Genomic DNA, 14,246 nt, shown 5'->3' on the forward strand with positions numbered 1-14,246 from the left:
AATAACTGATTGTATTAGTATCTTGAATACACTAGCAAACTATGGGATGTTAAAGAATTTCTTATTTTCAAATAATTTGAATTTGTAAGACTCTGAATTGAGTGGCATATATTAATATCGAATGACATTTGAATTTCAACTTCCCTGAGTAGTGATACTATGTTCCATCATGGAAATATAAAAGTAGAGAAGTGCTGAGGGAGAAAGAATTTGCTTATTTATAGGCACAAATCACCAATATTAAGCTATCATGAAAATCACCACTTAAATTTATTGGTTTAAAAGTTCTCCGTATGCTTAAGAATTTACAGTGTTCATAAAGCAGAATCTTATTTGATTTGCCAGATGCAAGAAAATACATTAGTTGTGTCCATTCCATTATTAAAGAAAATTAATATCGTTTTGTCTGTCTCGGTAGGGTGGATATATTTCACTTGAAAATTTCAGGCTAGTGAACTTAGAGGAAACTCTAAGACTAGTCATTGGTAGACTACGATGTGAACTTTTATCTCTATTTTCTCATGTAGTTTAAAGGAATTTAATTTGTGAAAGATTTATTTATTGAACTGGTGTTACAGACCAATGTCTCCAGTATTAATGGGGCAGAAATATCCATGTGTATAATAGCAACCCATTTTCTTAAATTCCTAAACATGTTATCTAGAACCTGAAAGCATCACAGTTGTACGTATTAATATATGGGAAAATGTGTTGGCTTGTTATCCAGTAGTAGTCTAATCAAGACTAGATTAGACTAAGTTGAGTGTTCACTCATTATGAAATATCACAGATGGGATCAAAAATAGAATGTTTCCAAATAGCACATTTAATATGAAGTTAGGAAGAGATTTTGATATAGGCTCCAGAATAGGTTTTCTTCTGACTTGATTAGCTTATTTTCTCATGCATACAAAAACCCCCAAGTGTCTTGATCTTTTTTCCTGAAATTTGAACAATTAAATTTTAGCTTCACCTACAATAGCTTTGAAGAAGATTTTTATTATGTGGTAGCTATTTGTACATTTAATTAATTTTTCCTGTCATCAGTATTGAAAGTGTTTATTCATTTATTAGCACTTGCAGCAAAGATGAAGTTAAAGAAGTAATTAAGATGTGGGTTGTTTTGCTCTCCTACAAATATTGAATGTCATTAACATTTTAGTATCTTTTCTGTTAGCTTAATTAAGAGTTGAATTATATTAAGCAACTCTTGTATATTTTTCAAATTCTAAAAGTTTAATCTACCTGTAAAATACATTTTTATTTTCCTGTACTGTCTCACATTGTTTTCTGCAATAACACCTTTGTTTGTAGCTTCTATTTGACACTAAAATTGGCAAAGGGCTCAAACGTTTCCAATGTTTATATATCTCATCAGTTCACTCTTCTGTTTTGGCTTGTGACAAGATCTTAAGATTGGCCTGTACATTTACTGATACTAATCATTTTGCCACTTTTAATTGCATCCTGGGCTTCCCTGGTGACTCAGCAGTAAAGAATCCATCTGCCAAGCAGGAGACACAGGTTTGATCCCTGGGTCGGGAGGATCCCCTGGAGGAGGAAATGGCAACCCACTCCGGTATTCCTGCCTGGGAAATTCCATGGACAGAAGAGCTTGAGGGGCTATAGTCCATGGGGTTGCAAAAGAGTTGCACACGGCTTAGTGACTCAAAAACAACAACAAATTGCATCCTGGTTTCACTTTTCTAAATTGAGAGGTAGACTGAATTAGTCCCTGCAGACCACCAGCCAAAGAGTTTACACAAAAAGGAGACCAAAGTTAGTGTTTAATGTAAGGAAATTAAAATGTGAGCTAAAACCTTTAAATAAGATACTAGTAAATGAACGTCTGTCCTTATAAACATGAATTCCCATCACAGTGAAATATCTATCAAAATATTGCTGTTAATGGGTGTTCTTTTAGCTTTTTAATATAACCCTTTTTCAGCATAATAAAATGATTTAGCATATGAAAAGCCTATTTCCATGTGCTTATTTATCATTTGTGTATCTTCTTTCTGAAAAAAATGTCTTTTAGAATTCTTTGCCCATTTTTTATTTGGGTTGGCTGGAAAGAATTGTTACAGTACATTCTGATTAGAAGTCCCTTACCATAAATCTGTTTTGCAAATATTTTCTCTCAATCTGTGTGAGAATTTTGCTTTGTAATGGTGTTCATTGAAAAATACAAGGTTTTATTTTTGATGATACCCAGTTTATTTTTTTCTTTTGTTGTTCATGCTTTTTGTGTCATATGTAAGAAACCACTTTCTTGTCAAATATATTGATGATTTGCATCTGTACTTTCTAATTTTCTATAAATTTTGTAGTTTCAGCTTTTACATTTACATTTGTTTCTGGGTATCCATGGGAAATCAGTCATAGGGGATCCACCCCCCTGTGGCAGATATCAAAATCCTCTGATACTATAGTCCCTTATATAAAATGGCATGGTGTTTGCATATAACTGGCATACCTCCCTTCTACTTTGTCATTTCTAGATTAGTCAAAATACCTAATACAATGTTAAGTGCTATGTGAATAGCTGTAAATACAAGGTAAACACTATGTGAATAGTTGCCAGTGTGTGGCAATTTTAAGCCTTGCCTTTTTTAACTTTTTGTAATTTTTTTGGAAATATTTTTGATCTTCAGTTGGTTGAATCCATGGATGCAGAAACTGCAGATACAGACAGTATGTCTCTGATACATTTACAGTTAACTTTGGTATGTCATATGAAGTAGGGATGCAGCTTCATTCTTTTGGTATAAATATTTAGTTGTCCTTGTGTCATTTGTTGAAAAGACTATTTTTTCCCCTCAATAAATTGTCTCTGTACCCTTGTAAAAAATTGTAAATCTGGGGATCTGTGTTAGGACTCTCCGTTTCATCCCATTTACCTAAATGTTCTTATGCTAGCACCACACTCTCTTTCATTTTGTAGCTTTTCAGTAAGTTTTGAAATTGCAAAATATGAGTGCTCCAACTTTGTTCTTCCCAGGATTATTTTCACTGTTTTTGCCTTGCGTTTTCACATCAGTTTTAGGCACAACTTGTTAATTTCTGTCAAGTGGAAACCTAAGATTTTAATAGGGATGACTTTGAATCTGTAGAATAAATCACAAAGCATTGTCATCTTGACAGTGTTAAGTCTTTTGATCCATTAACATGGGATATTTTTGCATTTATTTAGGTCTTTTAAAATTTTTTTCAACAAATATTTTGTAGTTTTCATTATGCAAGTCTTATACTTTCTTTGTGAAGTTTATTCCTAAGTATTCTACTGTTATGATGCTAATGTAAATGGGATTGCTTTTTAAAATTTCATTTTCAGATTGCTCATTGCAAGTGTATAGAATCAAATTGGTTGTTGTATATTGATCTTGAATCCTGTACCCTTGCTGAACTTGTTTAATATTTCCAAATAGTTTTTTTTTTCTGTGTGTGAGGATATCTTAGGATTTTCTTTATATAGAAATCATGTCATCTACAAATGGTAGTACTTTTAAAAAAAATTAATTAATTTTTTGACCATGCAGCTTGTGGGATCTTAGTTCCCCAACCAGGGATTGAACCCAGGCCCTCAACACTGTGAGTGTGGAGTCCTAACCACTGGACCACCAGAGAATTTCCAAATAGTGATAATTTTACTTACTCCTTTCAATTTTGGATGCTTTTATTTCATTATCTTGCCTAATTTTATTGACTAGAATCATTATTACAGTGTTGAGTAGAAACAGCAAGAGTGGAAATTCTTGTCCTGTTTCTGATGAAAGGGCAAGTTTCTATTTCTAGTTTTACTGTTTGCTGTGTTAACTTTGGGTTTCTTATAGATGTTCTTTATTCAGTTGAACTGGGTCCTTCTATTCCTTAATTGTCGAATGTTTTTTAATCATGAAGAGTATTGGAGTTTTTTGAAAATGTTTTTTCTTTATCAATTAAGATGGTCATGTGATTTTGGTCCTTAATGTATTAACATGTCTTATTACAGTGATTAATTTTTGGATGTGAAGCTAGTCTTAATTTCCAGGGAAATATCCCACTTGGTAGTAGTGTATAATTTTTTATATGCTGCTGGATTTTATTTCCTGTTATTTTCTTGAGGGTGTTTACATCTATATTTGTAAAGCGAGACTAACCAGTAAGGCCTTCCCTGGTAGCTCAGTGGTAAAGAATCTGCCTGCAATGCAGGAGACCCAAGTTCAATCCCTAGGTTGGGAAGATCCCCTGGAGAAGGGCATGGCAACCCACTCACATATTCTTGCCTGGAGAATCCCATGGATAGAGGATCCTTGAGGACTGTAGTCCACAGGGTTACACAGAGTTGTACATGACTGAAGTGACTAAGCAGCAGCAGCAGCATTAAACATTAAATTATGTTTACTGGGATTTCTTTGCCTGGTTTTGGTATTAGGGTAATCAAGTATCATAATGAGATGGGAATTATCATACTCTTTTTTGGACTATTCCATTTTTTGGAATAGTCTTTGAAGTATTAGTGTTAGTTGTTCATTAAATATATGGTAGAACTTACTGTAAAAGCAGGTGAGCCTGAGATTTTCTTTACCGAAAGCTTTTAATTACTAATGTAATGTTTTTTAATAGGTCATTAAGATATTCAATTTCTTCTTGAGTCTGTTGCAATAAATTTTGTCATACTGGAAATTTGAGCATTTCAGTTATTTTCCATTATTTTGATGTATCTTTTGTTGTTGTTTTTCAGTCACTGAGTCATGTCTGACTCTTTGCGACTCCATCGACTATAGCACGCCACGCTCCTCTGTCTTCCAGTATCTCCAGGAGTTTGCTCAAACTCCTGTCCTTTGAGTCAGTGATTCTAACCATCTCATCTGCTACCCCCTTCTTTTGCCTTCAATCTTTCCCAGCATCAGGGTCTTTTCCAATTAGTCAGTTCTTCCCATTAGGTGGCCAAAGTACTGGAGTTTCAGCTTCAGCAGTAGGCCTTCCAATGATTATTCAGGATTGATTTCCTTTAAGATTGACTGGGTTCAATCTCCTTGCTGTCCAAGGGACTCTCAAGAGTCTTCTCCAATACAACAATTCAAAAGCATCAATTCTCAGCACTCAGCCTTCTTTATAGTCGAACTCTCACATCTGAGACTACTGCAAAAACCATAGCTTTGACTATTCTGACCTTTGTCAGTAGTGTGATGTATTTGCTTTTTAATACACTGTCTAGGTTTGTCATAGCTTTTCTTCCCAGGAGCAAGCATCTTTTTTAATTTCATGGCTGCAGCCCTCATCCGTCTGCAGTGATTTTGGAGCCTAAGAAAATAGTCTGTCACTGCTTCCACTTTTTCCCCTTCTATTTGCCATGAGGTGATGGGACAGGATGCCATGAACTTAGTTTTTTAATGTTGGGTGTTAAGCTAGCTTTTTCACTCTCCTCTTTCACCCTCATCAAGAGGCTCTTTAATTGTTCTTCACATTCTGCCATTAGATTGATATCATTTGCATATCTGAGGTTGTTGATATTTCTCCCAGCAATCTTGATTCCAGCTTGTGATTCTTCCACTCTCTCATGATGTACCCTGCATAGAACTTAAATAAGCAAGGTGACAGTATATAGCCTTGATGTACTCCTTTCCCAATTTTGAACCAATCCATTGTTTCATGTAAGGTTCTAACTATTATTTCTTGACTTGCATACAGGTTTCTCAAGAGGCAGGTTAGGTGGCCTTGTTTTCCCATCTCTTTAAGAATTTTCCACAGTTTGTTGTGATCCACACAGTCAAAAGTTTTTGTGTAGTCAATGAAGCAGAAGTAGATATTTTTCTGAAATTCCCTTGGTTTCTCTATGATCCAACAGATGTTGGCAATCTGGTCTCTGATTCCTCTGCCTTTTCTAAACAACTTGTACATCTGGTAGTTCTCAGTTCACATACTACAGAAGCCTAGCTTGGAGGATTTTGAGGAGTATCTTCATCATAGTTGCTATTAGCATTGAAATTAGTATATTAAAACAATCTATCTTGGATTAATCTTAATTTTACTGTATATAGAACTGCTTTGATACAGCTGCTTTCTTCGCCACTCTTTGTGCTATATATATATATATATATATATATAAATTAGTTGCTCAGTTGTGTCCAACTCTTTGCAACCCCATGGACTGTAGCCTGCCAGCCTACTCAATCCATGGGATTCTCCAGATAAGAATGCTGGAGTGGGTTGCCATTCCCTTTTACAAGGATCTTCCCAACCCAGGGATTGAACCCAGGTCTCCTGCACTATAGGCAGACTCTTTACCATCTGAGCCATCAGATATTTACCTCTTTTATACCATATGAGCCCATCAAGTAGGTTTTATAATTACTACTTTATGTAGTTTTCTTTTAAATGAGATGGGAGAAGAAAGTATTCCAAGCAAAACAGATTTAAACTATTCATTATATTTTCTTGTGTAGTTAATTGTAACGGGACTCTAATTCTTCCTGTTCATTTGAGTGATTGTATGGTCCTTTTATTTTAGCTGAAAAGATTTATTTTAGTATTTCTTCTTGGGCAGGCCTGCTCTTTACAATTTCTTTCAGTTTTTGTTCATCTGTGACTATCTTAATATTTCTTTTATTTTTGAAGCAGTGTTTTGCTGGATATAGAAATCTTGATTGGTCTCTCTTTACTTTTAGTACCTTAATATTTTATCTTACCACCTTCTGGCCTCTGATTTCTAATGAATAGTCAGCTGTTAATCTTGTTGAAACTCCTTTGTGTTTTTCACTTGCTGTTTTCAAAATCCTCTCATTGTCCTTGAATTTTGGCAGTTTTACTGATGTGTCTAGGCATGATTATCTTTGACCTTATTATCCTTGGAATTTGTTGAAAATAATGGATATATAGATTAATGGTTTTCATCTACTTTGGAAGTTTTCAGCCATTATTTCTTCAAATATTCTACTGAGGTCTGTGCTTGGTCAGCTTATTTGCTATCTAGTGATCAGAAAGACTAAAATAATTGCCTTGAACCAGTAAGCTTCCCAACGTTTTCCTAGAAGTTCTGTGTGTGTATTGAAGTATACGTTAACACTTTGGCATTTGACATCTTTGCATGGGCCTTTACTCCTGGCTTGTGCAGAAACTTAAGGTCAGTCAGAGATGAGAGGTTTTGGTTCTTCTGAGTCTCTTCTGGATGTGCACATAGTCCTGTACATACCTAGCTTTTCAAAGCTGCTGATGGTCATCTTATTCACTCCATTTTCCTTTTCGATGTTTTGGCTATATTCCTGTTTGTCCCATCTGGTTTTACCACCTCAGGAAGATGAAATATGAAACACTTGCTGGTGATTAATTTTGCAAAAAGGTAAAACATTGTGAAGATAACACTTTCCTCACTGAGCAAGTTCTAAGTCAGGTCAAATAAAGAGAAGTCCTTGAATGGGACTTTTTATTTATTTATTTATTTTAAATTTTATTTTATTTTTAAACTTTACATAATTGTATTAGTTTTGCCAAATATCAAAATGAATCCATCACAGGTATACATGTGCTCCCCATCCTGAACCCTCCTCCCTCCTCCCTCCCCATAGGGGCAGCAAGACAGATCAAAAGTAATTGTCCTCTTGAGATGGAGTTTTGTGAAGTGTTCGCAATCCAGCCTTCCCCCTTCATAGGCTGTGAGGCTATTGGTTTGTTTCTTCAGGGTAACACAGAACTGTGAAGAGGGGGTAGTAGTAGAGAGTTAAAATGCTACAACGCCCACTGTTCTTACTAAGACTCAGTCTTCAGATTGTTGCTGGGTTTTGGTTAATTTCCAGAGGTCTGAAAAACTTGATTTTGACAATTTTCTCCAGTTTTTGTGACAGTTTAGCTGTCACAAAGAAGTAGATTTTCAGTGGTCAGTATTGCACCATTCTGCAGATGCTTCTCGTTTGAGCATCTCTATTTTATGATTCAGTGTTTTGAAAATTTTTTCATCACTTTAGACTTAATTTAAAAAAATATCAAATTAATTAGTGCTTTCAGTTAAAAATAAAATTAGTACATTAGGGTGTATTTGACATACTGTTAAGTCTAGGATTTAATTATTTGAAGTATTATACTTCCTGATTATTTCCTTTACTTAGTACATTTTAACATAAAGATTTAACAATTTGTCTAAATGCTCTTTTCAAAATCCTGTTCAGATAGTTGGCCATGAAAACTATTTCTAAAATTAAACATCTGTTGTCATTCAGTAAGAATGAACTAGAAATAGGAGTTCTGAAAAAAATTATTTAGTTTCTTCTGAACTTCAGAAGGGCCTAGTATAGGTCAGAAATATTTTGAAAAACAGTTTTATGACAATAAACTGTAGTGAGTTACATTTACTTAGAAGTGAAATAACCTAATTTATTTTTCTTATACTCTATTTTAGGGAACTAAAATCATTTTAAAGCCTTATAATTTTATTTTTAAATTCACAATAGCTTGCAGAATATGCCTTTAGGTCAATACTAATTCAGTGTAATTTCAAACACTTATATTCACTGTATATAAAGATGTATTTAAGTTCTTCACAATATTCATAATAGTTTCAAAATTTTAAAGATTTACCTGCATTCTGTAGAGTTCATCTAATACATTTAACTTAATAAGTGATAACAGATTGACATAAAAAGTCATTGGTATTGTCCCCTGATTCTTCTAGTACACAATCAATGAAGGAAGCACGCCCTGTTAAAAATCTCTTCATGTTGATATATGGCAAAACCAATACAATATTGTAAATTTAAAAAAGAAAAGAAAAGAAAAAAAAATCTCTTGATGACATTTATATAATAAAAATGGGATTAAGAAAATTTTTGTATTTGTGGGTTCAAGTATTATTTTATAACTTAAAAATACATTTCTGTTACTATTAAGTTGATGTCTTCAGGAAAGTGCTGCAACTGTTTAATGTATCACTTTTTAAATTCTTGTATTGAGATGAAATTTTCTTCTTATGAATTGTGTGTCTTTAAGTATCAGTAAGTGATTTTTTTTAGTTTTACTGTGTAACTCATACCTTAATCAATAATTACATTTCTATCAGTCCATATCTTTCCCTCATGCCCCTTACAGCCAATTCCTACATATCAAATGTAACCTGTTTCTGATTTCTGTTACTATCAATTAATTTTGACTGTTATTGAGCTTCATATACATACAGTCATTCAGTAGATAATCTCTTGTGTCTGGCTCCTTTTGGTCAATATAATGTTTTTGAAATTGATCCTTGCTGTTGTGTATGTCAGTATGCATGTATATGTATGTATGTATGTATTTATGTATGACATTTTCCTACATAAATACATAGCTATTTTGTATTCATTCTCTTGGAAGGGAAGATTTGGATTTGTTTCATGTTTCAGAGTATTATAAAGAAAGTTCTGGCTATGATTTCTCAAAAAGGTCATGAAATAGCAATAGAAAGCATACTTATAATTATGTAAAAATTTGTTAAATCTGTGTTTATATAATAAAACATACATATTTGCTATACTTCTAAAAGAATAACACTAATAATGGCAGTTAACACTTGAGTGTTAACTTGTGCTAGATCCTTTCCTAATTATTGCACACATTGTATGTCATTTACTTCAGTGCTACAAAGTAGACAGATTATGATTATTTTCACTGCAGATTTTATAGTATAAGTAAAATACTAAGATCACACACTTTGTGAGTGGCCAAGTAGGGATTTTATTTCTACTTCTTGCATTGTCAAGCATTACCTATGCCTACTGCTTCCTTGTAGCTAATATTTTTGAATTCTGTTATGTACAAAACACCAGTGGGATGTATTCACACACACCCCCGAACCACAGTGTGGACAGAGTCTATATACGATTAGCTGAATACACTGTGTAGAGGTCACTTCCTCCTCAGGATTATTTGAGGCAGAAGCCACAATCTGTTGAGAGGCACAAGCTAGTCAACAGATGTGAACAGTTTGACTTCCAAAGTGTTTAAAATTTATATTTGTTGCCAACATTTAAAAATCAGAATATCACTCGTTAAATTCTTGATTTCTGAAATATTTCAGGATATTGCGATATCTGAAAACTTTGCCCACTACCGAGGTCTGGCGCTGACCCTCAGCTACCTCTCATAGGCCAAATAGCAGGCCCAATAGCTTATTGATGGTTCCTGTAGAGAGTCATGTGAGTTTTTGAATCTTGACATAGCTTTTTGAGGAAATGGCTTTAAACTTTCCTTTGAAGGATTCCACCAACAGGCCATACCAGGCTGAGTGAAGAAATAGCACAACTCAAGGGGAAAAAAAAAGAAAAACACTTGCTAGGTGAACTAATGGAATGGGAATGAGGTAAGAATAATATGGATTGGGCAAAGACCAAGATGGAGAGAAGGACTATGCTAGACTATGAGGTCTGGCCTCAGTATCTTGGGAAATAGAATGTTTTGATTGTTTTTTAGAAGAATGACAGCATCAGAACTTTAATTTTCTAACAGGCAGAATATAGCCTAAATTGCTACTTACAGAGAATGCCATTTAATGATGACTATTTAAGCTGAACGTATGTCTAAAATGCATCAAATTGCTATTTGTTGGTCAAAAGGAACAAAACATCAACAAGCATATGTAGTTTGACCTTAAAAGTAATCCTCATAGCACTTTACTTTAGATGAATCACTTATTTAATATATCATTTATTTCTTAAAGTTCATTTATATTTTCCGAACCAGGACAAGGAGACCAGCACAAATACATACTACAATAATTCCTCAGTGGTTTTCTTTAAGATTTATTTAAACCTTTAAAACATGTTATTTTTTGAAATGCAGATTCCCATAATACCTATTAGGATATTCATTAAATATATTGAGATGATATTTTAGTATATTAGGGTGAAACCACTTGAGTTATATAAACAAATAATATAGTTAAGTAAAAATAGCACGTCTTCTTTGAATTGTTGATGCTTAAAAGACAAAATTATGTGGATGAACATACGTAAGCTTCACAGAGCTTTTCTTGTACTAGGCATTTAGCTGTCTTGCAACTGTTAATCAGCACAGGCTTTAAAACAGCTGCTATCAGATTAATTAGAGGGAATCCAGGAAATAATTCAACTGAATGTAGCATTCATGTAAGTGTGTTGAAGGCAATTAAGAGTAACTATAGTCATTACTGAGACTTCCAGGAAGTATGCCAAAGGGCTCAAAAGTCATAAAATGCCTTCCCAGTTTATATATATATATATATATATATATATATATATATATATGTGTGTGTGTGTGTGTGTGTGTGTGTATTTGTGTGTGAGTGTATCTCACATATATTAAAAACACACTAACACACTAATACAAATTAAAAATAAATAAAATTGAAAGGATTTGCTTGAATTGTGAGATACTAACTTATATCTTTCTGTGAAGTAGCTAAGAGGAAAATAGGCCATTGGAACTGGTTTAGGAAGAAGAGGCTTTGATGATGCTGTACAGAATATTAGGATATGGTAAATTAACTATGTTTCATTTTTATATTTCTAATTTTCATAGTTGATGCAAGTCTTCAAATAAAGGAAGTTTATGTTTCCTCAATGGCACATATCTCTGAAAAGGAAACTCAAGATTTTCTAATGAGAGATGTTAATACTTAAGAAATTTTACCCTTACCTTACAGCATGCCTTCAATACTTGGTTGTTATCATCACCACCACCACCATCATATTTAGCTGTTATTGTTACCATGACCCAAAGGCTGCTTGTCTGACGTCCTATCTGTTTTCACTTTGCTTATGTCTGTTGACTGATTTTCTTGTTGACAGTAGTTAACCCATGTATTAGCAATGGAAAGATAAAATAGTTTTGCCTGTGGTTTTCCTTGAAAAAAAAAAAAAAAAGGAGACCAAGGAATAAGGAAATAGAGATGAGGGTGGGAAATGTTTTAAAGAATAGTTAATGATTCCTTCTTATTTAATAAGATGGAAGGTGAACTCAGAGAGGTTAATTTATTATGAGAATAGAAATTTGGTGTGCAATTTCATCTTACTGTGTAATCCAGTGTTTTAGGCCTGCCTTCATGTCCTCTTAAGCATAAGCTGGAAGGAGAGGATAGGTGACACTCTCCATTTTCAAAGTCCCAGCCATGTTTTCTTTAAAAGTGTCATGAAGTGGAAACAAAGGCCTACTTATAATTCTGTAAATAATTTTTTAATGTTTTTCTGAAACACTTGTCTCTGTGTTTTAAAGAAAGGAAATTTTCGTTTGAGGACAGCTGAAATGATTGACTAGAGTTCTGGGTGGCGCACAGACAGATGAGAAATATTCTTATGTCTTTATGCCCTCCCACTCATAGGTAACAAGGTTGTATGCTAAGTCACTCCAGTTGTGTCTAACTCTTTGCCACCCCTTGGGCTGTAGCCCGCCAGGCTCCCCTGTCCATGGGATTCTCCAGGCACAGATATTGGAGTTGGTTGCCATGCCCTCTTCCAGGGGATCTTTCTGACCCAGGATTCGAACTCTTGTCTCTTGCATCTCCTGCGTTGGCAGGTGGATTCTTTACCACTAGTTCCCTGGGGAGTCAGGGTATGCCTATTGCGTCATGAGGCAGTGTTCTCTCACAGAGTGCTACTGTAGCAAAGGTAATACTAATCCCACTTTTTGAGACTCATTTTGATTACTAGTCCTTTGGTTTACCAAGCATCAGTTTCACCACAGTTTGATTCTTTTTTCCTGCATCTCCAACATCCCTGCCTGCCACCCCTCCCTGCCCTCTGACATGCTGATAGCACACTCCACCTCCTTTTCTGAGGTCCCATCTCTTGCTGCTTGCAAACTCCGCTGTGCTTTTTCATTCATTTTGAATCTCCTCTTGTAAGTGAAGCATCTTAGGTGTTATTGTCTCTGTCAGAGAACCAACTGCAGATTATGTATCCTCAATATTCACGGATTCCTAGTGTTAATTCTACTTATCACCAGAAACCCAAATTCCATGAAATTATTTAGGAAGAATTAGATTTTCATTTCTACACAATGAGTTGCTGTGTGGACCTAGAGGAAAAAATATCTTAAGGATAGATACCGTATCATAGAACTGTAGTTTTCAAAACACTGGAAGAGGTCTTAGGATCCATCTAGTGTAAACCCTCAGTTCTAGACATTGAGGCCCAGAGAGCTGGCACATCTGGTAAACAGTGGAGTGTATTTTTTGACCATAGGTACCAGAAATGAGGCCTTATCATTCACTATTCAGTGTATTCTCCACAGCATTACACAGAATCTAATTCTTGGGTTATATAGTATTCGAACAACTTGAACAAGGATGAGAGATCAGATTTTGACAGCTGGAAATAATGAGAGGTGAAAAGGATGAGTATTCCCCAAAGAAGAAACAGAAAAAGCAAAGGTGCAGAGAAGAAATATGAGTGTGATCCTTTTAGGAAAGAGTATACTGTTCAGTATACAGTAGAGTTCCAATCTGGGTGAAGGACCTCAGTAAAGGAAATGAAAGGGGCCACTTTTCTGGAAAACAATAGAAAACAATAATACCACGACCTGACAGTTCCAAACAATGCTAGTGATAAACTACTCCATGAAAAATATTTTTGCTTTGAACTCTAAATAATTGCTGTATTTGTGATCGATGTTCAATAATATACGTAAGCTTCGAATGAACACATATGTATTATTTATATGCTCAAATAAACATTGAATTCTACTCAGAGGTTTATTAGGAGAACTCCCAGTTAGACAGGTAGCACACTCAGCTATACCTGTTCATTTTGACAGTCAATTTATAGAGGTTTCGAATCATTAGCACTTGTTTCAGATGGAATGCATGCTTCCAATTCCTGCATCTAAACAGTAGATTTGAAATAAACAAAATTAGCCCATTGGTTACAAATGTTAAGAAAAATGAATGAGGGTTACTTCTTTCTTACTGTATTTTATGTGACTACTTGTAGTTTTTATATTTACTTAAAGTTTAAAAGGTCTTCCCTGTATCTCAAATGGTTAAGAATCTGCCTGCAAAGCAGGAGACCCAGGTTCGATCCCTGGGTCTGGAAGGTACTCTGGAGAAAGGAATGGCAATCCACTCCAGTATTCTTGCCTGGAGAATCCCATGGACAGAGGAGCCTGGGGGGCTACAGTCTGTGGGATCGAAAAGAGTCAGACACGACTGAGCGACTAACACTACTACTAAAGTTTTAAACAGCAAAAGAGATTACAAACTAAGTATCAGTTCAGTTCAGTTCAGTTGCTCAGTCGTGTCCGACTCTTTGTGACCCCATGAATTGCAG

General features: G+C 34.7%; 1 protein-coding gene and 1 non-coding gene across 4 annotated transcripts in view; one reads left to right on the forward strand and one right to left on the reverse strand.

Moving 5' to 3' along the window:
* Positions 1–14,246, forward strand: part of IL1RAPL1 (interleukin 1 receptor accessory protein like 1) — a 1,454,732-nt gene that overhangs the window by 265,635 nt on the left and 1,174,851 nt on the right. The window lies entirely within an intron of this gene.
* Positions 3,555–3,627, reverse strand: TRNAV-CAC (transfer RNA valine (anticodon CAC)). Its single transcript has one exon. It is a non-coding gene; the product is annotated as a tRNA-Val (tRNA).

Source organism: Bos grunniens, chromosome X (assembly GCF_055505025.1).
Source record: "Bos grunniens cultivar Pamir isolate PY7600 chromosome X, Bosgru_T2T1.0, whole genome shotgun sequence".
Classification (NCBI taxonomy): Eukaryota; Metazoa; Chordata; class Mammalia; order Artiodactyla; family Bovidae; genus Bos; species Bos grunniens.